Raw genomic sequence first — 19,451 nt, 5'->3', positions numbered from 1 at the left:
CAATTATGTGTCTTGAAGTTGCTCTTCTCGAGGAGTATCTTTGTGGCGTTCTCTGTATTTCCTGAATTTGAATGTTGGCCTGCCTTACTAGGTTGGGGAAGTTCTCCTGGATGATATCCTGAAGAGTGTTTTCCAACTTGGTACCATTTTCCCCCTCACTTTCGGGCACCCCAATCAGATGTAGATTTGGTCTTTTCACATAATCCCATACTTCTTGGAGGCTTTGTTCATTTCTTTTTCCTTTTTCTTCTCTAGACTTCTCTTCTCACTTCATTTCATTCATCTGATCTTCAATCATTGATACTCTTTCTTCCAGTTGATTGAGTAGGTTACTGAAGCTTGTGCATTTGTCATGTATTTCTCGTGTCATGGTTTTTATCTCTGTCAGTTCATTTATGGCCTTCTCTGCATTCATTATTCTAGTTATCCATTTTTCCATTCCTTTTTCAAGATTTTTAGTTTCTTTGCACTGGGTACATAGTTCCTCCTTTAGCTCTGAGAAGTTTGATGGATGGAAGCCTTCTTCTCTCAACTCGTTAAAGTCATTCTCTGTCCTGCTTTGATCTGTTGCTGGCAATGAGCTGCGTTCCTTTGGAGGGTGAGATGCACTCCAATTGTTTGAATTTCCAGCTTTTCTGCCCTGCTTTTTCCCCATCTTTGTGGTTTTATCTACCTTTGTTCTTTGATGCTGGTGACGTATTGATGGGGTTTTGGTGTGGATGTCCTTTCTATTTGTTACTTTTCCTTCTAACAGTCAGGACCCTCAGCTGTAGATCTGTTGGAGATTGCTTGAGGTCCACTCCAGACCCTGTTTGCCTGGGTATCAGCAATGGAGGCTGCAGAAGATAGAATATTGCTGAACAGCAAGTGCTGCTGTCTGATTCTTGCTCTGGAAGCTGCGTCTCAGGGGTGTACCCCATTGTGTGAGCTGTGAGGTGTCAGTCTGCACCTAGTGGGGGATGTCCCCCAGTTAGGCTACTCAGGGGTCAGGGACCCACTTGAGCAGGCAGTCTGTCTGTTCTCAGATGTCAGCCTCCGTGCTGGGAGATCCACTGCTCTCTTCAAAGCTGTCAGACAGGTTCATTAACATCTGCAGAGGTTTCTGCTGCTTTTTGTTTAGCTATGCCCAGTCCCCAGAGGTGGAGTCTACAGAGACAGGCAGGCCTCCTTGAGCTGCTGTGGGCTCCAACCAGTCCGAGCTTCCCAGCGGCTTTGTTTACCTACTTAAGTCTCAGCATTGGTGGGGGCCCCTCCCCCAGCCTCGCTGCTGCCTTGCAGTTAGATCTCAGACTGCTGTGTTAGCAATGAGGGAGGCTCTGGGGGCGTGGGACCCTCCTGGCCAGGTGTGGGATATAATCTTCTGGTGTGCTGTTTGCTAAGACCCTTCGTAAAGCGCAGTATTGGGGTGGGAGTTACCAGATTTTCTAGGTGTTGTGTGTCTCAGTTTCCCTTGGCTAGGAAAAAGGATTCCCTTCCCCCTTGTGCTTCCCAGGTGAGGCGATGCCTCGCCCTGATTCAGCTCTCGTTGGTCGGGCTGCACCAGCTGACCAGCACCGATTGTCCGGCACTCCCCAGTGAGATGAACCCGGTACCTCAGTTGAAAATGTAGGAATCACCTGTCTTCTGTGTCACTCGCGCTGGGAGCTGGAGGCTGGAGCTGTTCCTATTCATCCATCTTGCTCCAGAATTACCACATTTTATTTATCTAGCATCAGTTGATGGACATTAGGATTGTTTCTGTTTTTGCCTATTATGAATAATGTTGCTATGAACATTTGTGTACAAGTTTCTCTTGAGTATACTTCTAGGAATGGAATCGCTGGGTCATATGGTAAATCTATGTTAAGAAACTACCAAACTGTTTCTAAAATGACTGCATCTCTTTACATTCCTACCAGCAATGTATGGCAGTTGTAATTTCTCCACATCCTTGCCAACACTTGAGTGTTGTGCTGAACAATCTTTTTGACATTCTTGATTTTCCAAGTTTAGTGATATGTGTATGGTGTTTACAATCCTTTGGATTTTCTAAATAGTACATAACAGTACAGAAAATTGTCTACTTTGAAGTTATGCTTTTTCAATGAAATATTTTATCTGTAAAGTTTTAGTGTTTTAAAAAATAAAATGCAGTATGAGAATCCTTTTAGCAAAATAAGGTAGACTGTGTGAGACATATCAACTCTGAATGAACTCTGTGAATGAAAATTACTTTGTACAGGAACATGAAACACCTGGCACAGGAAACTCTCAGTGTTTTGAGAACTGGGGCTGTGTGGTGAAGCTGGAGCCAGATCCTGGTGGTTGTTTGCCTGGTCACTATGGGAGAATACAAGGGATCAACACAACCTCTCAAAGGCTTCCTTTTGGAAAATGAAAAATATGATTGGCAGGAGTGAGGAAAAACATCAAGATTGAGAACAGGAATGGTTCCTTATTCTTAATGACCTCTGGATTAGGACATGAAAACAAGAGAGCTCTGTATTGCTACTGCCGGCTCTAATGGGCATGCTCTGTCCTAGGCTAGTAATCTTTTACCGCAGGTAACAGTTGGGAGAAGGAACGGGAGACAAACATCCTGACCTCGGCAAGCTGTTTATTGTCAGCCTACCCTGCAACATACTGATAGCAGAGTTCTAATCCTACCAGTTTTTCATCCTTTCCAACCCTGGCTACCCTCAAATGCAAGCCCTTCTTGTCACCTAATCATTCCCATACTTGCTTGCATTCTTGTATCGTGCTATAGTGGTCTTCCTTTATGCAAATCCACACGACTCTCCCCTTTCCAAAGGACTCCTCTGTGCTCTTTGGCACATTCGCTCCATGCTAAACGAACTCTGTATCTTTTATCTCTTTTCTGAATGATCCTTCCACTTCCTGCCTTAATTGAAATGATGCTCTCATTTGAGGAGCAACCCCTTCCCCTGTAGCCTTCTCAAGAGGCTGCTCCTTCACCCCAGTCTCAGCTGCTACTCAGATCAACATCCTCCCTGATTACATTGCATTTACAACCCATTGCTCTTCCAGTTGCATGGGAAAATGACCTTCTTGTGAAATTCATTCTATCTAGGTAAACCGTCTTCTAAGTTCAGTTCATGCATGTCATCCATGACTGTGAGCCCTGTGACCATATTCATGAACTACTTTGGTACTTGGCTCAGTCTTCTCTCCATCCAGACTCCTTGTATCATCTGAGCAAATATCATATTCATGGGACAATCTCCCAAGACTCTATCCTCACAGTTCTTTGACATTTTAAGCTTGAATGACTCTCAACCACCCACTTTCAGGGTTACACCTTAGCTTCATTATCATACACTAAAGTAGCAATCTCTTAAATCTGATTTATTTTATTTCATTTTTAGAGATTCATTCTTGCTATGTTGCCCAAGAACACCTGGGCTCTTGTGATCTTCCTGCCACAGCCTCCAGATAGCTGGGACTACAAGCATGAGCCATCACGTCCTTAAATCTTATATCCTAATACCATACTGTTTGCCATGAACTATTCATCCCGATCTCTGTCTTCCTTGTTCTATGCTTGTTCTTTGGCCTCATTCTGGATCTACTTTCTCTAAACTGAAAATGTTTAAGAGTAAGAAACAAGTGAGGTTTTTGTTATATTTTGCTGGGTTTGTACCCACAATTATTGTTCATTAGCTGTCTATTTTTACTATCTCTTATTTATTTGGAGTTCTTTGAGTAACTTTTTCCAGGAAAGGTCATTTTGGGGCCTTTGCATACCTGAGAATGCTTTTCTGTTACTTTCACATGTATTGTGTTGCCTGTACACAGATTTCTTTTTACTGCCTTTTCCCCAAAAAACTCAGAAAAGCATTGTTGTACAGCACTTATTATTGTGGACTAGTATCTGGGGCCAGACTGAGCTTTCTTTGTACTTTAGTGGACTGTGATAGTTTTTTTTTCTTTTCTTTTTTCCCTACCCAGTTCTTCTGGTTCCTTAGGGAAAATCTACATGGTCCCATTGAGCCTGTCAATAATGATGCCATGAGGGCCCCCACCCCACCCTGCACTCCCACAGGGTGTGTACATAATGCAGGCTGATCAATCAAAGCACTGCAATCACCAGACATGCTGACTGCTTCTTGGATGGAACCTGACTCAGCCAGGGTCAACCAGAATCTTCCCTGCAGCTGATACAAGGAGTTGGGAGAAATAGTTATTTCTGTTGGGTTTGATAATTGAGGGAATGTGAGTCTGGGATTACTGATAGCTATGTTGAGAGAGAGAGGATAGGGAGAGAGCAAGAGTGAAATCAAGGGAGAGAGGGAGAATATGAACATGAATATGAAGGTAAGCAGCGGCACACAGAACTGAGAAGTGGAAAGAGAAAGACAGCCCTGAAGGTATCATTTGAAGCCTAGAGTCAGCTGACTCTGAAGCAAAATTCATCCTAGACTTCCCAGATTACACGAATCAAAACATTTCTTAAGCTAATTTGAGTTGAGTTTCTTTCACTTGCAGCTGAAGGGTTTTTTTTTTTTTTAATTAAAAATAAAAAAATCATTTTAGGCTGGGTTCAGTGGCTCACGCCTGTAATCCCCACACTTTGGGAGGCTGAGGTAGGCAGATCACTTGAGTTCAGGAGTTCGAGACCAGTCGGGGCAACATAGCAAAACCCGTCTCTACAAAAAATACAAAAATTAGTTGAGTGTGGTGGCGTGTGCCTGTAGTCCCAGTTACTCAAGAAGTTGAGGTATGAGGATCACCTTAGCCCAGGGAGGTCAAGACTGCAGTGAGCTGTGATCACGCCACTGCATTCCAGCCTGGGTGACAGAGTGAGAAGGTGTACAAAAAAAAAAAAAAATTATTTTAGAGTTGGGGTCTTGCTGTGTTGCCCAGGCTGGCCTTGAACTTCTAGGCTCAAGCAATTGCTCCCACTCCAGCCTCCTGAGTAGCTGGGACTACAGGTGTGTGCTACCAGGCCTGGCACACTGAAGGATTTTCACCAGTAGTGTCTTAGTCTATTTGGGCTGCTATAATAAAATACCACAGACCAGGTGACTTATAAACAACAGAAATTTATTTCTCACAGTTCTAATGGCTGGGAAGCCTGGGATCAAGGTGCCGGCAGATTAGGAGATGTCTGGTGAGGTCTCATCTTCTGATTCATAGATGGTGCTTTCTTGCTGTGTCTAACATGTGATGGAAGGGATGAGCTAGTTTTCTGGGGTCTCTTTTATAAAGGCACTAATCCCCACCATGAAGATTCTGCCCTTATGACCTAATCACCTCCCAAAGGCCCAGTCTCCTAATACCATGACTCTGGGAGTTAGAATTTCAATATATGAATTTTGGAGGGACACAAATATTTAAACCATAGCAAGTAGTAATAAGTCCACTTTTTCCCCTTTGAGTAGTTGCAGAATTCTTCTCCTCATGGAATCTTAAAACATCTGCAGAGTATGGTTAAGTTGAGATATCTTCTCAGCAGATTTGCTTGAATTGGTAAAATCAGAATCATTAAAGTTTTTTTCTGTTATTTCTCTGAATACTGCTTTTGTTCTATTTGTTCTTTTCCCCAAATGTTGAACTTCTTAAAACCAGTAATCTATATTTGTCACCTGTTTAGTTTGTTCCCATCCTGCTATGAAGAAATACCCAAGACTGGGTAATTTATGAAGAAAAGAGGTTTAATTGACTTACAGTTCTGCATGGCTTAGGAGGCCTCAGGAAGCTTACAATCACAGCAGAAGGGGAAGCAACACATCCTTCACATGGCAGCAGGAGAAAGAAGAATGAGAACCAAGTGAAGATCTCGTGAGAACTTACTATCATGAGAATAGCATGGGGGGAACCACCTCCATGATTCAGTTACCTCTCACTGGATCCCTCCCACGACAAGTGGGCATTATGGGATTATAATTCAAGATGAGATTTGAGTGGGGACACAAAGCCAAACCGTATCATCACCTTTCTTGACATTTCATCTTCTTGATCTTTTCCTCTGTAGTCGAAAACCTTCCAAAGTTTGTCCTCCATATTACTGATTTGATTTTCTACATTATATATTTGGTCTTGACTACACTCAATGAAATTTTGTCTTCTCTTACACTATTTATTTCCCAACATTACTTCTGTATCAAATTCAGATATTATTTTTAAATTTCTGCCTATTTTGTAGCCTCTGTCTTTGAGTCTATAATTTTAATGAGTCTATATTTTTTCAAATTTGTGGAAAGCAAAATAAATTCACCTGAAGTTTTCTTCCTGTAACAAATCTTTTCAAATGCGTATGCTTCCTCCATAGAATATTTTCATAAGCTGTTTTTTTTTCCTTCTACTTATATCTTCTTGAATAAAGACAGATCTATTTGTCCTTCGTGTTTACCTGTTTATCCACAAACAAGAGGGCTGAATTATTCTTGGATCTACTCCCTATACACCTAATTACTATTAGATTTTTCTTTTCAGGTTTTAAGATGGAGGACTAACTGGTGTATATGTATATTTCCAGCACATTGAAGTGAGTAAAGAGGGACCATGATCCTAGGCAGTACATGGGTAAGAAGTTGGTGTTTATTTATCTTCCTCTTTCCCTGAAGCTGTTGTACTTGGTGCTAATTATTTGTGCCCAGCAATCTGTGTGGCATGGCTCTCTCTGTCCTCCAGTCTTGTTCCGCTGCCCACTGCCTCGAAAGCCTTGTCTCACTGGGGAGAAGTGCTGTCATTTCAGAGAAGTCTTACCACACTGCCTGCTTCCTTCTTAGCAGAACAACACCACAATGCTTGAAATCTCCTTAAATAGTTGCTTTTGATTGTTGCTATCTTAGTCAGTTTGGGAGGGTGTAACAAAGTACCATAGATTGAGTGGCTTCTAAAAAACAGAAATTCATTTTTCACAGTTTTGGAGGCTGTGAAGTACAAGATCAAGGTTCTGTAGATTCGGTGTCTGATGAGGAGCTACTTCCTGGTTCATAGACAGCACCTTCTTGCTGTGTTATCACATAATGGAAGGGGCGTGGGATCTCTCTGGGGCCTCTTTTACAAGGGCACTGCTCCCATTCATGAGGGTTCCACCCTCAGAACCTAGTTGCTACCCAAAGGCCCCGCCTCCAAATCCCATCATGTTGTGAATTAGGTTCAACATTTGAATTCTGGGGACACATAAACATTCAGTTTGTAGCACTACCCACAGCTACTGGTATAATTCTAAGGAGTGCTTCTCTTTTATTCACTGCTACCCCATCCCAGTCCTTGCTCCTTCACATTTGTGAAGGTTAGTAGGGGTATGCCAGGATGTTGTCCACTTACTTTTTTTTCCTTAGAGGCTCATCAGTGTTGTCTCTAGGCATTATCTTTCCATCTGGTTTCATCAGAATCATTCAGAACCCATACAAAAGAATCCTTTCTCAATTTTTAGCATGGATTCAGGTTTTCTCCCATGTTCCTTTTTTTCATTTCCATGGGGTTTGGGAGGAATAGATGAAAGTTAGGCCCAGTTTTTCTGGATATCTTAAGTCTGACTCCTTTATTTCATCCCCATTGTTACTGCCTTATCTCATATCTGAGCATATCTAACTCTTTATTGCAAAAGTCCCCTACCAGCTCTTCCTGCCTCTTTTTTGTCATTGTTCCTCTAATGTTAGTGTTCAAGTGAACAATGGTTTGAATCCTAGGAGATATTTTGTTGTATTAGAATTGTGTTCAATTTCAAGTAATTAAATGGCTCTACTGTTGCTTTAGTAAGTACAGGGGTGGTCAATCCAGGACCAGTGGAGTGACTCGATGATACCAACAAATCCAAGGCCCTTCTGCCTTCCTGCCTTACCATTTTCAGTGATGTCTGCTGTACTTCCAGGCTGTGTATGTAATAGTGAGAGGAAGGCTAAGGAAAAGAGGCAGCACCAAGAGATTCTGCTTACATTTCTTTTTCTGGGAATATGGCTCCTGGCCATGATAGCTGACAGGAGGCAGGGAAATTGAGTCTTTTACAGACTTCATGGCAGAGGCAAGCAAGAAAGAAATGGGTTGGGGAAGGAAGTGGGTCAGTTAAACTCTCTTGTTCACCACCTTCTTAGTGCCCAACACCTGTTTGTAGGAGGAAAAAACAATGATAGGATATGGCTACTTTATTAGTCTGTTTTCACACTGCTGATAAAGACATGCCCGAGACTGTGTAATTTATAAGAAAAAGAGGTTTAATCGACTCACAGTTCCACGTGGCTGAGGAGGCCTCACAATCATGGTGGAAGGTAAAAGGCATGTCTCACATGGCAGCAGATAAGAGAGTTTGTGCAGGGAAACTCCCCTTTATAAAACCATCAGATCTTGTGAGACTTATTCACTATTACAAGAACAGCACAGGAAAGACCTGCCCCTATGATTCAATTACCTCCCACCATGTCCCTCCCATGACACATGGGAATCGTGGGAGCTACAATTCAAGATGAGATTTGGGTGGGAACACAGTCAAATTATATTCACACTCAGGGCCCAGGGTATGGTTTCCAGACAGGGGGAAAATAACAGGAGGAGGAGAATGGCTGCAAGTGGATGTTTCTCATTTTTTCCCTTAGCTCCCATCTCTAAATCTCTGTCTCTTCAAATTAAGGGATATAATGTTTCCTTCCAAATTTCTTCCATTTTATGCCATCACACTGCACAATTATTTCAGTAACAGTGATATGTGGGTTTAATAGTTGTTAAGGTTGAAACATTCCCCTGGAATTTACATGGATTATTTTTGTTGAATAATTGTGCCTTTTTTTTTTTTTTTAATTGTAGTCTATTTTAGGGAGGGGTACTTTGTATATATATATTTATGTCACAGAATTACTCAGAAATGTCCTTGTTTTTTAGATAAAGATGTTTTTGTGGCTCCAGATCTTCAGTACCTTGCTTTTTTTATTTCTAATAGTCCAGCAATGTCTTTTTTTTTTTTTTTTTTTTTTTCCTATCCTTTCCCTCTATGCTCTGACTGCTCCTTGGCATTTTGGACCACTCCAGAACATTAAGTGGCTTTTTCCATTTCTTTTGTGCATCTCAATGGCCGCAGCAGGTTCACAGCTGCAGCACAACTGTGGAGAAGGTCAGAGAATGCTAATGGGACATTTAGCAGCAAGTGTTCCTGCTTGACTTTTTGTTGAAAATAAAATTGAATTGACAGAAGGAGAAAGTGCAATTCTAACTTAATGTAGAAACAGTTTCAAGTTAGGGCTTTTAGATTAGTCATTGATAGATACAGTTAAAGATATCATTTCACAAGAAATAATATCCTCACTCTAAAAATGGCTTTTTGAGTGAGTGATGAATCATTATGATGTGAGTCATCAGACATACCCTACTGAGCGCTTCTTCTGTAACATATTAGAGAGATTTGGACTGTGCCTAGTAAATATGCAGTAAAATGTGTACATTAGAATTATGTTGAAATTTGAACATGAGGATAAATGAATAATTTGGGGATGTATGCTACTACAATTATAATTCAAAAGACATTTTATCCACCTACTTATGGAAACATCGTTCCCTGTGAGTACAGTATTATGTACTCTTGCTTTCCCCCTTAGGCAATGTGATCAAGTGACAAGGTCAGGTGATTGAAGGTTAGACACTCTAAGTACAAGCCCTGGATCTCACATTTACTGGCTATGTGAATTCAGATGAATCACTTGATTCCTGACTCCAGTTTTATCATCCACAGAATGATGATAGTAGAGTACTTCACAGAGTTGTTGGAAGTATAACATAGCAGGATGTAGTGTGCAAATTGCAAAGCGTTATATATAAGTACGTACTATTTTGTGAACTGCTTTTTTAAAATTTTATTTTTTGATGTTAGTGCAATGGTGCGGTCTCGGCTCACTGCAACCTCGGCCTTTTTTATGCAGCAAAGCTAAGTACACTTTTCAAGTGGATGCATGCTATTCCACTATATGGATGATTCCAACATTTAAGTTATTTCATATATATATGAGAAACACATACATATCATATATGTAAAGTATTATAAATACTGTTGCAATAAACAGCCTTGTAGACAATCCTTTGCTCATATACATTATTATTATTATTATTATTATTATTATTATTATTTGAGACGGAGTCTCACTCTGTCGCCCAGGCTGGAGTTCAGTGGCACGATCTTGGCTCACTGCAACCTCTACCTCTTGGGTTCAAGCAATTCTCCTGCCTTAGCCTCCTGAGTAGCTGGGATTAGAGGCGCCCACCACCCCACCCGGCTAATTTTTTATATTTTGGTAGAGACAGGGTTTCACCATGTTGGCCAGGCTGGTCTCAAACTCCTGACCTCAGGTGATCTGATCACCTTGGCCTCCCAAAATGCTGGGATTACGGGTGTGGGCCACCATACCTGGCCTCATTATTATTTTTTAAAGAAAATATTAGTTCACCTTGAACATTCCTGTGATTCAACGACATGTAGAAGTTAGTTAAGCCCTTATCTGATTCCTAAGTATTCACAATCTAATGCTAACTCTGCCTTCTAAATTTGATTGGTTAGATTACAATCTCTTTTAGTTCAGAAAACATGCCTATTCACCACTGTGTCTTCTTTTGTTAGGTGATTAGACAAATGACTCCATTAATTGTTGCTGTTATTTTATCATAATTTTCTCATTAGAAAACTTCTTATGTTGTATATTCTGTTCATTTATAGTCATGTGTTGCTTAATGATGGGGTTACGTTCTGAGAAATGTGTCATTAGCTGCTTTTGTTGTCGTGCTAACATCACTGAGTGTACTTTCTGAGAAAGAAAAAACTTTTAATCTAGGAATGTGAACCCCCTTTAGTGATCAGGCCCAGAGAGGCACTGAAATGCAATAGCAGTCATGTCTTATTCCCGCTTGAGCGAAATTACAACCTCCTGAAGCCACCTCTTATGTGGGCTCTGGACTAACTTACTCCAAGGAGCCGTAAAATGCAATATGCTGAACACTGTAACTTATACCTGTGGTTCAACAATGCATAGCCAATCACTAACTCATGTAACTTCTGTAAACCAGGGAGAATTCCTGTAAAACAACTTTCTGTCAGCTAATTTCTTATCCCTTTTGCCTTTAAAAAACCTGCTTGCCAACATGGCAAAACCCTGCCTCTACTAAAAATACGAAAATTAGCCAAGTGTGGTGGATTATGCTTGTAATCCTAGCAGCTACACAGGAGGCTGAGGCAGGAGAATCGCTTGAACCCCAGAGACACAGGTTGCAGTGAGCTGAGATCGTGCCATTGTACTCCAGCCTGGGTGACAGAGCGAGACTCTGTCTCAAAAAACAAAAACAAACAAAAAACGCTGCTTGTAGCAAAGGCTGAAGGGAGCACTCCCCAAGGCAACTTGGAAGTGTGTCTCAGGCTGTGGTCCTCGACCTTAGGCCAAATAAGCTCTCTATATTAATTTTGCCTCCATTTCTTTCTTTAGGTCAACATTACACCAACCTAGATGATATAGCCCTGCTACACACCTAGACTAAATGATATAGCCTGTTACTCCTAGGCTACAAACTGGTACAGCATGTTACTGTACTGAATATGGTAGACAGTAGTAACCCAATGGTAAGTATTTATGTATCTAAACATATCTAAATATAGAAAAACTACAGTCAAAATCAGCATTGTAATCTTATGAGAGCACCAATATATACGTGGTCCATCTTTGAACAAAACATTGTTGTGGCACATGACTGTATTTCTATTTCGCATTTGAATCACTTATTTCTCCCAAACATGGTATGAGGCAAACAGTTATTAGACAGAAATGATCCGGATGAATGTCCTGTATGGTTTGTTTCTCAAGTTAATTTTATTCTAAATATCCATAATCTTTACATTAAACAGCAGCAAGAGTACATACAACAGCTATTTCTCTGTTTTGTACTCTTAATTTCTCTTCCTATCATTTCGGAATGATTTCTAGATCAATTTATTAATTATGGTTTCAGCCTCATTTTTATCCTTTTCATGGAGAATTGTGCCAATATTCTCCAGTATACTCACCTTACAAAGAGAAATCCTAAAGCATTTACATGAGCTTAAGTAGAGAGAGAACATGAAACCTTCAGGAGGCATATGGAAGCCTAGTGCTGTTTTTGTGCATCCTACCATGAGAAGGTCATGCACCAGTGGATCATAGAAGCAGAATGAAGGTTTAAATTTCTTCATAATCATTGAGAAGATTTTGTATAAATTCTTCTAAAGGTCTATTTCAAATACACTTTGGTTAAAGTATATGTTAAGAAAGGAAACATTTTCATTTATCTTTTCTAATAAGGACAAGTATAAAAGTAGAGTAATTTGCTTCTGAGCACAGCTTTGGCTTCCTCTCATATTATTTTCCAAAAAATCAGTACAGTATTCCTCCCTTTTTCGCAGGGGATATGTTCCAAGACCCCTAGCAGATGCCTGAAACCATGGATAGTCTTAAACCCAATCGCTGTTAGTAGAAACATGTTTAGGTCTTCCACCCACAGATTTAATGCCTTTTCCACCTTCACAAAGCACCTATCGTGCACTGTGGACTTTTGCAGTTTGAGGTGCAACAGCAGAACTAGCATGAATTTCTTTTTTCTTCACAATTTCACTGATAGAAAGCTTGTTCTTATGGTAGATTTTAGCAACCTCAGTACGCAATGTTTTTATTTCCTTACTAACTTGAGAACTTTCACCTTTTCGCTTAAGGGAAGCAGCTTACAGCTTCTCTGTGGCATATCAGAATTGCCATTGTTACTATGTTTGTGCTTTGCGGCCATTATTTAGTCAAGTAAGGATTTTTTGAACATGAGCACTGGATACCATGACAGTAGAATTGATAACTGAGACAACTAGAGACAATTAATAACTGACTAGCGAGCGTGTAGTGTAGACAGTGTGGATACTCCAGACAAAGGGATGATTCATGTCCTGGGTGGGACAGAGTGGGATGGTGCAAGATCTCATCATGCTACTCCAAACAGTGTGCAATTTAAGACTTACTAAGTGTTTATTTCTGGAATTTTCCATTTAATATTTTCGAACCATGGTTGACCTCGCGTAACTAAAACCGGTAGGGTTGTGGGGAATACTGGTAATTGCTATTTCGATTTCTTTTTTGGTATCTGATACTTTTGTGACAAAAGTGTTAAATCGTACAGAAAATTTGAGAGAGTAACACAATGTAACAGATACTTTCCACCTAGATTCAATCATTGTTAACCTTTTGCTACTTGCTTCAGCTATAGATCTACATTTATTTTTTGCTCAGGCATTTGAACCTTCAGATAATGTGACATTTCACCCTTAAGTACTTCAGCATGCATCTCCTAAGCATGAGATGTTCTCCTAAGTTACCACAATAATATTGTCATGCCTAGGAAAATTCATAGTAGTTTCATAATACAGTATTCTGTATGATCCAGTTTGTAATCAAGTATATCAAAATTTCCCTCAAAGTATTTTAAACTAGGATCCAATCAAGATTCAGCATCACATTGATTATTGGCTCTCTTTAGTCTCTCGTTCTACATATTGTTTCCCAGGGACACTGACTTTTCAGTTCTAGGCAGCTGTCCTGCAGAACGGTCGACTTCTGGGGTTGTCTATTTCCTCTTGATTAAATGTTTTTGTCAGAAATATGTCAAAGGTAATTCTGTGTTCTTCATATTACATCCCATCAGGAGGTATAAAAACCATGTTGTCATTAATACAACGCTAGTGATGCCAACTTTAGTTTTGTTACTTGGTTAAGGTTGTGAATGTTAGATATCTCCATTATAAATGTACATGTTTTCTATTGCAATTAAGACACAATGTGTGGGATGGTATTTGGTGCCATGCCAATATCCTGTTTTCCAATAATCTTTCTTCTAATGGATTTTAGCATTCATTGATGCTAACATGAGTGTTATTACACTAAGAGTTGAAAACGGTGATTTTCTAATTCTATCACCCCTTTTATAGTTATTAGCTGGGACTCCTCTTAAAAAAAAGAGACTGTGTCTCTCTCTCTTCCCTCTTCTCTTTCTCTTTTCCTTCTTCTCTCTCTGACACCATTATCCAAACATGGATTTTATTCTACGTATTAGTTCAGTTACTGTTGTTGTGTATTATGTCACCCATACTGTCCCAAAGTGGCCAGTGTGAGCCCCTTCAGACTAGCTCTATGTGTGACCGACATGCCCCACTGGCCTTTGAGAATGTCTTTGCTTTCTGGCCCCTGTGTTTTACCTATTCCAGACCTGGTGTTAGTCATTCCAAGGAACTCTGGCTCTTTTTAGTATAGAATAATATTTAGAAACAAATATTTGGGTGTTAAGTATACTCCTTGATTTTACTGTATCATCTACTTCCAGGATCTTTTAGTGTGTAGATCTAGAAAATATGTGTTTTTTAAAAATCATGAGGTCATGTTGATATTTCCAAATCAAGTTTTCATTATTGGCTATTGTCTTTGTTTACTTGTCTCTGTTGTTCTTATACTATATACCTTTTTTTTTTTTTGAGTCTTGCTCTGTCATCCAGGCTGGAGTACAGTGGTGCAGTGTCAGCTCATTGCAGCCTCCACCTCCTGGTTTCAAGTGATTCTCCTGCCTCAGCCTCCCGAGTAGCTGGGACTACAGGTGCATGCCACTAGGTGTGGCTAATTTTTGTATTTTCTTTTAGTAGAGTCAGGGTTTCATCATGTTGGCCATGCTGGTCTCGAACTCCTGACATCAAGTGATCCGCCTGCCTTGGCCTTCCAAAGTGCTGGGATTATAGGTGTGAGCCACCATGCTTGGCTGATGTCTTTGTTCTTAATAGCAGTGTATTTACTTATTTGTTTTCTACTACAATATACATCAAATGGGTTTAAAATTAAATAGAAATACTGTTACTACAATAAATCTATATTTTTTTCTTTCAATAGACTTCTCTAAGAATATGCAGTCAGCATAATATGCTTAAAAGTTTTGGAAATAATTATTTATGTGATGATGTAGCCAATTTGACAGGTTCACCTGTTCCTGTTTGAGTACAAGCACAGTGATTTTCTTCTTTTTTGTTTAATTTTTGAACGTTTAAATCATTTACATAGTTCAAAATTTGAAACTATATAAAAAGGTATAGTTGGAGAAATCTTACTTTCATCCTTATCTTCTTGATCCCTACTCCCACAGGTATCTTTTTTTGTTTTCTATTTTTTGAGACAGAGTCTCACTCTGTTGCCCAGGCTGGAGTGCAGTGGCATGATCTGTGCTCACTGCAATCTCCGCCTCCTGGGTTCATGCCATTCTCCTGCCTCAGCCTCCCGAGTAGCAGGGACCACAGGCACCCGCCACCACTCCCAGCTAACTTTTTGTATTCTTGCACCGTGTTAGCCAGGATGGTCTCGATCTCCTGACCTCGTGATCCACCCGCCTCGGCCTCCCAAAGTGCTGGGATTATAGACATGAGCCACCACGCCCGGCCAGGTATCCATATTTAATAGTTTCTTGTGTATCTTTCAACATTGTGGCAGCATAGTTATCTGGTGTGTGGTGTGTGGCTATCTTAGAGGTTAATCAGTCCCCTCTTGATGGGCGTATGCATTGATTCCAGACAAATAGTGTCGCACTGAATAACATTGAGCAAAGCATGAAGATATCTCTTTAGGATGAATTCCCAGATAAGGGATTGCTAGTGAATGCATATATAGTTTTGTGAGAAATTGCCAAAGTCCCCTTCAAAATGGTATTTGCATTTTGTACTCTCATAATCAAATGAATAAGAGTGCTTGTTTTTCAATATCTTGTCACCAAAGGTATTGTCAAACTTTTAGATTTTTTGCTAATCTGAAATTGTAATTCAGTGTACAGTCATCCCACAGTATGTGCAGGGGATTGACTCCAGGGCACCTGTGGATACCAAAATCCTCAGTTGCTCAAGTATCTTATATAAATGGCATAGTATTTGCATATAACCTATGCACATCCCCCTGTATACTTTAAATCATCTCTAGATTAATTATAATACCGAAAGCAATGTAAAATCTAAGTAAATAGTTGTTATATTGTTGTAAATTTGTATTATTTTTATTGTCATATTGTTATTTTGTATTGGTTTATTTCTTGAATGTTTTTGATCCATGGTTGGTTGAATCTGCTCATGTGGAACCTGAGGATATGGAAGGCTGAGTGTATTTTTGCTTACTTTTTTCTTACTATGAGTGATGTCGAGCATATTTTCATGTTTAAGGGACATGTTTCTTTTTCTATGAATTTCTGACTTTCTGCACAGGACTACCTCTTCTTCCATATGAATGCTATTCTTATCCATTTGGTCTAATTATGGATATGTTTTCAAACGGTATTTTAATTTTTTCATTTTCCACCAAACTCTTCCTAACTATAATTTATATTAACCAATTAGCGTGTAATCTTTTATTTGTTTCTCTATGCTCAAATAATCACATATATGTCCTTTTATTTTTAAAAAATGGGGTAACATTACGTACTCTTCTCTGTGACTTGACATTTCTTTTCTCTCTTGATGATGTATCATTGGCATACCCTCCAAGTCAACCAGTATTGTTCACTGTGTCCCTTTTAAAGGCCATGCAATATTCCACAGTATGGATTTGTGATGCTTTGTTCAAACATTTCCCTGAGATGGGCATTCCTTTTGTTTCTAATCTTTTGCTACTGCAGACATAGCTACTGCCAATATCCCTGTATCCAATTGGTAGATTACTCAGTCTTATAGACTGACCAAGGGGAGGTTCAATTCAGGCACTGGGGAAAAAAGAAGCTATTCATTATTTTCCTCTGGTCCTGGAAGCGGTGCTTTTATCTGAGACTTAGATTTGGGTTTGGGGGTGGGGAAGTATTACTTAAATGGCCTATTTCATATAGAAAAATGAGTTTCCCATATGCTGCGTCCTATTCTTTGGCAAGTTACCTTGGATTTTGAGGCCAAACCCCTAAACTGTAATAAAGTGCTGCTTTATTCAGCTTTGGCTATTATGTACACTTATCTCCCTAAGACAGTTGTTTTCAACTGGGGGTGATTTTGTCTCCCTGAACCCAAGGGAATATTTGGTAATGTTTGAAGACACTTTTGGTTTTTACCACTGGAAGGATGCTACTGACATCGAGAAGGTAGAAGCCAGGGACACTGCTCAAAATATGGCAATGCACAGAGCAGTCCTCACAGCAGAGTTATTCACTCCAAATGTCAACAGTGCCACTTTTTCTTAAACTTTTATTTCAGGTTCAGGGGTACATGTGCAGGTTTGCTGTATAGGTAAATTGCATGTCACAGGGGTTTGGTGTACAAATTATTTTGTCACCCAGGTTATAACCATAATACCCGATAGGTAGTTTTTTGATCCTCACCTTCCTCCCATCCTCCTTCCTCAGGTAGACCCCAGTGTCTGTCGCTCCTTTGTTTCCAGGTGTACTCAATGTTTAGCTTCCACTTATAAGTGAGAACATATGACATCTGGTTTTCTGTTCATGTGTTAGTTTGCTTAGGATAATGGCTTCCAGCTCCATCTATGTTGCTGCAAAGGACACGATCCTGTTTTTTGTGGCTGTGTAGTATTCCATGGTGTATATGTACTGCATTTTCTTTAGCCAGTTTACCATTGATGGGTAGGTTGATTCCATGGCTTTGCTATTATGAATAGTGCTGTAATGAATATGCACGTGCATATGTCTTTATGATAGAATGATTTATATTCCTCTGGGTATATGCCCAGTAATGGGATTGGAGAAACGCTGTCATAAGTGAATTCACAGAGCACTTGAATGGTTGAAAACAGATTCAGAACATCATTGGTCATCTTGGTCATGACATCACCAAATGCCAACTTAGTATCTCCCCATAACTGTACCCCAACTTAATATTTAATATAATACACATCAATTCATCTCATAGCCTTAGTTTCCAACAGAAAGCTCAGTCAACAGATTGTTTATTTAAAAACTTAGGATCAGTTGGGGTCCCTTCTGATAATTAGCTAGAGGACTGGCTAAAATGTGTACATACTAGACTAACTTCCCATGTTTTACAATATTCATTTCATGTGGCTGTGCCAGATCGAGGTATGTGTTCCTGCTTCCACCAACTCTTTCTTTTTCCATTTGGTATCAAGAACTAAATGGATAAGCATAAAAAAGGACAATATTCTGCATGCAGGATTTGCATCACTCTTTCTATTTCTCTTTTGTCCTATGGTATTTTCCTTGTTGGGACTACACCTCCCCAAATGTCCTGCATAACTGACCCTCAATTCCACCCTTTTTGATGTCTGTAATTGTTTAACTTTGAACGTAAGTTGCATGAGAAGGATGAAGAGGAAGGGAAAGGGAAGAAATTAATTTTTGGATTCTTTAGAAAGCCATACACACACAGTGTATGGAAGGCTACTTAGTTTTCTGATTGGTTTAAACCCAGGGTCTTTGAGAAAGGAGCAAGCAATGGAGGAAGTGGTGAAATCTCTACTTACAGGTTTTCAAGATGGTAGTCTCCCTTTTTAAAGCAGCAAATCATATGTCAGCATGAGCCCTTGTTTATAATTCTCATTTTAGCTTTATGAATCTTATAATTTAGGAACATTCCTCCCTAATTTGGGAAAAAAGTTTTCTCTCAGATTTGATATTGATGTTGTCATTAGCATTTGTCTCTTTCTAGGTATTTTAATGAGAAGTTGAGGAAGTCTGGTTTAGACCTCCAGCCAAACCCTATCTTAATTGTGATTTTAGCTGGAATAAATTGTTCTATGTTAATTGAGATAAAAACCTAAAGAAATCAAATTTGTTCAAAGTCATCATTTGCCAACTTTGGGAAGAAGTCCAAAAGAATCTAGCTAAGTCTCACACATTTCAGGAAAAATGGAGAGAGACAATCTATCTGTCTGTAGTTGCCTCTAGCATTTTATTATTTAAGACTGAATGTCAATTTAGGGATAAGCTAACAGTTGAGCCAGGCGCAGTGGCTCATGCCTGTAATCCCAGCACTTCGGGAGGCCAAGGCAGTTAACTGCTTGAGCCCAGGAGTTCAACACCAGCCTTGGCAATACAGCAAGACTCTGTCTTTACAAAATAATACAAAATTTAGTCAGGCATAGTGGCACTCACACTTGCTGTCCCAGGTACTCGGGAGGCTGAGGTTGGGGGATCACCTGAACTGGGGAGGTCGAGGCTGCAGTGAGCCATCATTGTACCACCGCACTCCAGGCTGGGCAACAGAGTGAGACCCTGTCTCAAAAAAAGATAGCAGTTGATATTAATGAAATAGAAAGCCAAAAATGTTAGAAAGGACACATTAATCCAAAAGGTAGATAACCTCCTGGTATTTTGAAGTGGAAAAGTAAGATGCAGAGAAGAATATGTAATACATTTGTACATTTTATAAAACAATCAATGGCTTAAACTCCTGCTATGTATGTACATATACCTGTATGTTTGTATTTGAATATGATTTTATTACTTTATAATTTTTGAGTGTCAGCAAAATAAGCAAACAAAGGAAAGCA

The sequence above is a fragment of the Rhinopithecus bieti genome, unplaced genomic scaffold (genome assembly GCF_001698545.2).
Source record: "Rhinopithecus bieti isolate Rb0 unplaced genomic scaffold, ASM169854v2 scaffold_33336, whole genome shotgun sequence".
NCBI lineage: Eukaryota > Metazoa > Chordata > Mammalia > Primates > Cercopithecidae > Rhinopithecus > Rhinopithecus bieti.
Note: the sequence above shows the minus strand (reverse complement) of the source record.